The sequence below is a fragment of the Vicia villosa genome, unplaced genomic scaffold, assembly GCF_029867415.1.
Source record: "Vicia villosa cultivar HV-30 ecotype Madison, WI unplaced genomic scaffold, Vvil1.0 ctg.000219F_1_1, whole genome shotgun sequence".
Lineage (NCBI taxonomy): Eukaryota > Viridiplantae > Streptophyta > Magnoliopsida > Fabales > Fabaceae > Vicia > Vicia villosa.
The window spans coordinates 79416-88251 of NW_026705083.1; positions in this window are offsets into that span (position 1 = coordinate 79416).

Genomic DNA, 8836 nt, shown 5'->3' on the forward strand with positions numbered 1-8836 from the left:
CAATAATTCTTTCATCTGCATGCCAAGTCAAGTGTCTTGAATCGGTTTCACTACGATACATGCGTCTAAATCTCGGAATTATAGGAAAATACCATAGGACTTTGGCCGGAGACAACTTTTTCTTATATCGAGGGGCACCGCATTTAGGACACTCATTCAACGCTGCATACTCATTTCGAAACAAAACGCAATCGTTTGGACATGCATGTATCTTATCATAGCTCATGCCAATAGAGGACAACATCTTTTTGGCTTCATACGTTCGATTGGGAAGAACATTATCCTCTGGTAGCATATCTTTCATAAGGGCTAATAACTCTGTGAAACTTTTATCCGACCATCCATTGTCCGCCTTTAAGTTGTACAACTTTAACACCGCAGACAATCTTGTGAATTTTGAACAACCATCATACAACGGTTTCTCTGCAGCGCTTACCAACCTCTCGAACATTTTGGGACAAGCCTCAAGATCTTCTTCAAGCGCTTCTGCAATCTCTTCGACTCGATCGAAATCGTATGTGTCTGTGCAATCGTCGTTTGAAGCATACTTCGTATTACACCTCGACTCAACATTCCTGTTACTTTTCTCACCATGCAAACTCCAAACTGTATAACTTCTATCAATTCCAAACCGTAGTAAATGCGATGCCAAATGTTTCCCGTCAACCTTATCCCCATAACAGCAACCCAAGCAAGGACACGACATTCGAATCGGGTCTTTGGAGTGCGCAATCGCAAACTTAACGAATTCCCATACCCCTTTCTCGTACTCTTTCGACAATCGGTTTGAATTCATCCATGTCTTAATTAAGCTAAACAAAAACGATTAAACTTTCACTCTTCACAAGTAACCCCTATAGCGAATTCAATTCACAAAGTTAGTAAGTTCATCACTTAACGATTAACGAAATTGACATCAAGAATATTCCACATGTCGGAATAATGAGTATTACTTAATATAATCTAAAAGTTACAAAGTTAGTAATTTCATCACTTAAAAATCAGAGAATATTCCACATGTCGGAATAATGAGTATTACACTACACCAATAAAACGCAACATATTACTTTGACGAGAGAGAACAACTAATTACCTGTATAGTAGTAAGCAACTTCTAGACCCACACAATGTAAGATTCTTGAAAACGATCTAACTTTCACTCTTCACAAGTAACCCCTATCTAGCAAAGATATTCCTGAAAAATATAAAATAAAAAACTCAATTGAAGAGTATAAAATGACATGGATAGACAAGCATTTTTACATGTGTATTTATTGAGCATAAGTAGTGCATTAATGTGAGTATACATAAAAATGAGGTCATACTCCATAGCTTAAAAACCAACAAGTTCATGGTATATTCTAATTAAGTTCAAAAGTGGGCAAAACAAAAATTAACTCATGGTTTTATCATGCTATTAGTATCCGGGCAGCCACAACAACAATAGTAAATCATGGTTTTATTGTTAAGTAAGCTAAACAAAAACACTAATTATTCACGTAACTAATTGAACAAGAAGAGGCTATTGAATCTTATCTTAACACATATTGAAATTATATAAGAATATTATAATAACAATTCAATTTGAATTGAAACTAATTAGACATGACATATTAGACACAATTTCTAACAATTTATAACAACTACTAAGCTATGTCAAGAAGTTTAATAAGTTCTCAAAGATTAGAAAAGTGTTGCTGTCGCGTATGAATTTTACAATTCCTAATCAAAACATTTCATTTATCAAAATTACTATATTACTTATAACAACCGGAACCTTTTAATGGAGGATGCACATGAAATCATAAGAAGCATACTTTAGATGAAAACATTGAACATTCATAAACCTTAGAACATGTATACAGATTTTCTAAATCAACACACCAGGGGATTAATATATCAGACAACTAAGTTAGAGATTAATGGGAGGAACCAACTAAAGGCAAATGAGATTACACAGAAAACTGAGATATCAGAGACCGAACTTTCATTGACAAATCAAAGGCAAGATTCACCTCAAGAAACTAATACCAGGGAATTACTAATTCAACAAATTCCATAGATAGTTTATCCGATTCGACACCATCTATAAAAAACAGAATTTCCTAATTCAACAAATTCCATAGATAGTTCATGAATTCCATAGATAGTTAAAAACATAATTTCATAGATAGTTCATGAATTCCATAGATAGTTAAAAACAGAATTTCAACTATAAAAAACATATGAATAAACACTAAAATCATGTTCATATATATATATATATATATATATATATATATATATATATATATATATATATATATATATATATATATATATATATATATATATATATATATATATATATATATATATATATATATATATAATTTTCCTAAGCAGGAGAGTGTATCAAAGTACTTTCACAACATATCGATTGTCGGCAGCATAACGACATAGTAATCTCTCAGCATCAAACTAGAAATCAAACATATTATACTCTCAGATTATAGTGTCTGATGGATAAAACCAGCATCAAACCAAAATCAAACCACAACATTGTTATTCAATTGAAATGAATAAATATAATTTCAGTGTTATGGAATTTACCAGGAGTTGGAGAATGGCGTTCGTGAGGGGAAGCTTGAAAAGAAGAAGCAGAGACTGCCGGAGTAGCAACAAACGGAGTTGTAGAGACGAGAGAGAGGGTCGGAGCGAGGCAGCAACGGCAATAATAGGGTTTAGGTATCTGATGGAAGAACTGCGACGGTGATGGGAGGCTAGGGCTCTGAGTTCGTCGGAGAAGAAAAAGGTATGTTTGTGAAAATAGAGTTCTGAGAGAGACAAAGAACGCGTATAATTTTTGTTATTTTGTTTAAAAAATTTAATTTTAAAAGGGCTACGTCAGCGCTTTCAGTAAAGAGCTCTCATACCCCCCTATACCAGCGCTTTTGCTAAAGCGCTCTCATACCCCCCAATATAGCAGCGCTTTTGCTAAAGCGCTTTTATACCCCCCCCTTTACCAGCGCTTTTACTAAAGCGCTTTCATACCCCACGTATATCAGTGCTTTCCAAAAGCGCTTTCATACCCCCCCCTTTACCAGCGTTTTTTCCTCTTCTTTTTTAATTTTTATTTTACCGAGCCCTATAGCAGCGCTTTTCCTAAAAGCGCTTTCGTAGGTGTGCTACTAAAAGCTAAATTTGGCGTAGTGTTTGTTGTATTTACAATCCTGTTACGAAAAGGCATAGACATGTAGCTGGCATGGCGAAAGGCATCCTTTTTTTCTTTGTAAGACCAAGCTCATTCCCAATAATTTATCCTCCTTTCTCCATAGTTTATGATCCTTTTGATTTTTTTTGTGAATATCGGGAGACCGGCTAGCACGGTAAGTACGGATACGGGAGAAAGTATGAATGCATGAAAATGCCAATGCGTGCGTATGCAAAAGACTCCTTTTTATGTATATTGTGACTCCTTATATGCAATGCAGACTTGTGACAGATATAACCCTAAGGATAGCCTTAGAGGTGACATTATACCCTAGCGAGATCCTTGCAAGCTAGATGTTATGACACGCCAATGGAAATCCCTTAGATCAGAGAGTACGCAGAAGGTAGCAGCTGGTGACCGTTCAAGACAATCACCAAATCTCATGGCCATCGAGAGGCCGTTCGACGTGTACTAACGAAGTTGTCCCTCGTGGGAAGGTTCTCTATGCGGAACACAATCTATCTAAGGACGATATTGGACGAAGTGAAATCCCTACAGGCTAGGGATAAAAGATGTATAAATGGAAATCCAAACCCTACAAGTTAGGGGAAGCGCGGGAGCAAGCATGGGGTGACCGTTCAAGACAGTCACTGGATCTCATGGCCATCGAGAGGCCAATTGACGTATGCTAACGAAGTTGTCCCTCGTGCGAAGAATGCGATCCTAGAGGTAGAATCCCTAATGGCTAGGGAGTGCGTAGATGTAGGCACAATGTGACTGTTCAAGATAGCCACTAGGTCTCATGGCCATTGAGAGACCAATTGACGTGTGTAAATGGGGATGTCCTTCATGGGAAGGACATGATCTTGGAAATAGAATCCCTACAGGCTAGGGAACGCGTAGGAAGACCTGCAAAATTAAAATGCAAATATTCGCAGTATATAAATTGCAAACATATAATAAGCACCTAAGCATAAAAGCCCTGAGTTCATAGGTTCGGCATGACGGCTTAGGGAGTCTATCCTTCCCATGGGTATGTTCTAGAAGGTCTCATGGGGCCGTTCGTAGCCTCCAAGACTTTTTGTCTCTTTGGATTTTAGAACAACTCATTTGCCCATGAGGTTCGAGTTTTAAGGGTAGGTTCTCAGAGAGATCAACCAAATACCCAGTCCTGCCCTCAACAAAGTCAAGCCTCGTTTTGGACATTTCCGAATATTCAACCCACTCTGAGTGGAATTATCAATAAGACTCGTAGGCGATGCAAGTCCCCCTTGATCTTAAGGATAATTCCTACACTTATGTTTTAACCACAATTTTTATATCCCAGAAATATAAAAACAGCAATTTATATCCAAAAAATACAATAAAATAAATATGCAATAAACAAATATTTATTTAAATTACTGCAAAAAAATTACTGTAAATAAATAAATAAAATGTAAATAAATAAATAAAAGAAAATTAAATATTAAAAAAAAACTAAACCCTAACCCAAAAATCCTAACCCTAAAAATTTAGCCAAACCCTATTAAGTAACCATGTACCTAAATCTTTAACAAACCTAGGAGCATAATAGTTCACCATTAGTGTTTTCCCCAGCAGAGTCGCCAGCTGTAGCAACCAGTCCTAAAAATTAATATTTAGAGTCACCACCTATTCTACCAGGACGAATAGGAAACCCTACGCAGTTAAGAGATTCGGGGTAAGTTATTATATTCGGGTCAAGGAAAGGTGTTAGGCACCCTTAACCCTTTCCTAGGGACTCGCCTTGATTAAAACAAATAACGAATTAAGGAAGGATCGCTAATTATCGTAACCAATTGAAATGGTTAAAACCTTTAGCAAATAAACCTTATTTGAATTTATTATTTAATTAATTAAATAATTAATTATTAACCATCGCGACCGATTAATTCGGTCGACACGAATAATAAATAAAATCCCAGTATTAATTATATCCTAATTAACCTAATTAAAAAACCTAATTTTAAATTATTAATTAAATTAATCTAAAATCCTAAACTAGAGAGAGAAAAAAACTAAAACCCAAATTAAATCAAATTACTAGAATAAACCTAAAAAACCAAATTGACTTAATTAATTAAAAGAAACAAGATAAGATTATATATAAATAAATAGATAAAACCTGGGCATGATCCTGTATGGTGGCCATATGAGTGTCTATGGTGATCCTTCAATCCTGATGCGTTGGATCTGCTGCTTGGTGGATCCTGTGGTTATTGCATGCAGGTGTACCGTGGTCTTTCCTAGGTTGCGCGCGCTGGAACATGAATGAAATAATAACCAAAACATAATACAGACCCAGGGATCGAACCCAGGTCTGTTACTTCACATGGGATCTTTTGTTACTAATGCTGCTGCTCGATATTAGTCATTGGCATAATACACAAAAATAATCATATACACAACAAAAGATCCTGGGTGGACTATCAAGCATAAGTCAAACCTGGGCCCAGAGTTATACGCGCGGACCAATAAAACATGGAGAGAGAGTTTTGGGTTTTGTTGACCCTCCAATCAGGATGCACAGACGAGCCACGCCAGCGACGACCATCCCCTGCAAATGTCAAACCACCGCCGGCAGCGACTCCTTCATCTTCTCCAGCGAGCCCTATCTTTACAACCTGCGGAAACTGCACAAACGAAAAAGGAATAACCTCGAGTTCCACTAATTGGGACCCTGCGAGTCTGTTAGGATGGTTAGCTTAAGCTGATAACACCGGCAACTTGAAGAACGAAGCCTCAACGTTTCTGTGCCCTAACAATGGTGGCACTCTACTCCTGCATCAAAACTTATGAACGACACGTTAAAACATGCAGGAACATCATTATAAACATGGGTCTATGCATATAAGTGGTTCATGCTGAGTGAATGAAGAGTTTAAGATTAGAAATTCTCACCAAACCTGTGCAATCGTGGATACGACTACACGATGTATTCTGGGCTTCGTTAATGACTGGGAATGGCTCCTGGTGACCTCCAGACGATGATGCAATCCTTGGAGTTCGTTAATATTGGCCATATAATAAAAATTATCTTGCCCTAGGTTTCATTATAATTTGGAAGCTTAGAAACCCTAGTCCTTTCCACCAAAATTCCTCCCCTTGGCACCTCAATGAATTGCATATATATAGAGGAGAAAAGTAGGGTTTTTCATTTGGAAGAAATCAAAGGTTTTGATTGAAAAAGAAATTTGATTTGATTTTTGTGTCCAAAATTTCTATTTCAAGTCCAAATCTATTTTATGTATTTTTCCACGTTTTGGATAATCTTGGATTGATCTTGAAGTTGATCATGATTTGGCAAATCAAATATATAATCTTTTAATATTTAATCATGACTTAATTTGATTTATTTTAAATTTAAATGGATAAATTCAAAGATAAATGAAATAAAACCATAAAATAAATAAAAATTGATTAATGGGCCTCTCATGACCTTGTATTCACATGAGAAGTTCAATTTTATAGGCCCAATACTCAAAAGTTCAAAATTCATCAATTAGGGTTTCACACTTTTCTTGATTTTTAGCCAACTTCTATCAATCACAACTCTTTCAATTTTTATCATATGGAGATGATCTATGACTTTTTAGAAAGCTTAAAGAGTCCTCTAAACACTTCTTTTGGTTTCATCTCCATTGAAGTTTCCATGCTCATGTTATGGGCTTTTGAAAAAAAAAGACCTTTTAATGACCTTTTTGGAAGACCTATAATGTATTGGACCATATCTCTTGAATGAAGCATTTCTAGCCTTGTCATGTGAGAGACAAAGTTGTAGAGAATTCAATTTCCTTCAGAATAGGCTTGGGTAAGGAAATTTTTGATACTCCATGTGAAAGTTATGGCCAGTCAAAGTTGAGTTGACTTTTTAGTTAAAAAACCCTAATTTGAACCTTTGACTTTGTTCATTTCTGAGTTTTTATTAATGAATCGTGATCAACCTTTGATCAAATGATGGATATAACCTCAAATACTTGATGTTGACCAAAAGTCTTGAAGTTTGACTGTATTTTAACTATAGTTGACTTTTAGGTCGATATAGTTGATTATTGATCATCTGAACCATTGACTAAACAATCTTGTGATCGAAAGCTTGAAAATTGGCCTAGAGATGCTCTGAGACATATGAGATACCTTGAGGTCCATTTGAGGCCTTAGAGATTCAAATTCCTTTGATAAAAGGCAAACCCTAGTTTTGGAGATCCTGGATTAGAAGGAGCTTTGTCAGATAGAACCCTGAGTGCTCTTGGGCAATTGAGGAACCTTTGATTGAATATGAGAGGGCAAATTTTAGGGTATGACACTAAGAAATTCTTGAATTTTGACCTGGGTAATGAATGATACATTCTCCAGATTGTCTTACGAAACAATATTCTCAAGTACAACATTATTAAATTCAATCATGTCTCTAATAAAGTGAAAACGAATGTAAATATGTTTTGACCTCTCGTGATACATTTGATGATTAGACAAATGAATTTCACTTTGATGATGAAAATGTATCTTCACACTTTCTTGAATGATTCCTAACTCCTTAGTCATAACTCTTAACCAAATGGTTTCCTTAGCCCTTAAACTAGGAAAATATACTCTGCTAAAGTTATACATAAAGTGACTATGAATTGTTGATTTTATTTTCAACTTATAGTCGTTCTAAATAACGAAACATAAAACCCGACAAATATTTTATAGTGTCCATATTCCTCGTATAGTCTGTTTCTAGAAAACCCTCTAAAGCCTACTTTCTTGAGTTTCCCTTGTGTACTTTAAATTAAACACCTTTAAAGGATCCATTCAAATATTTTAGGGTTAATACTACTTTACCCCCCTGCCATATAGGCGAGATTCGGTTTACCCCCCTCTAAAAAAAAAGTTATTGGACAAACCTTGCAAAATAAAGATTCCATCAAATTTGACCCTGATCAATTTTTTTGGCCAAGATTCTTAGAATCTTGCCTACATGGCATTTTTTGGAGTGCTGACTGTACAGCACATAAGCAATGTGGCACAGTCAGCACTGCCACATGGAATTTATTTATTTTTTTAATTGTTTTTTTTAAAAAAAATTTATTGATTTTTTTTTAATTTTTTTTTTAATTTTTTTTGTTGATTTTTAAAAAAAAAAATTATTATTATTTTTAAAAAAAAATTTAATATTTTTTTTACGTTTTTAAAAAATATTTTTCCAATTTAATTTTTTTCCAATTTTTAAAATTTAATATTTTTTTTAATTATTATTTAAAATTTATTTTTATTATATATAAATTCGCAGGTATTTTTAAATCCACAGGTATTGTCAAATCCGTAGGTAAATTCGCAGGTATTTTTAAAGGTAAATCCCCAGGTATTGTCAAATTTGTAGGTAAATCCGTAGGTGAATCCGCATGTATTGTCAAATTCACAGGTAAATCCGCATGTATTTTTAAAGGTAAATCCGTAGGTAATTTTAAATTCGTAGGTAAATTCGCAAGTAAATCCGTATGTAAATCCGTAGGTATTGTCAAATCCGTAGGTAAATCCGCAGGTATTTTTAAATCCGTAGGTAAATCCGCAGGTATTGTCAAATTCGTAGGTAAATCCGCAGGTAAATTCGCAGGTAAATCCGCAGGTATTGTCAAA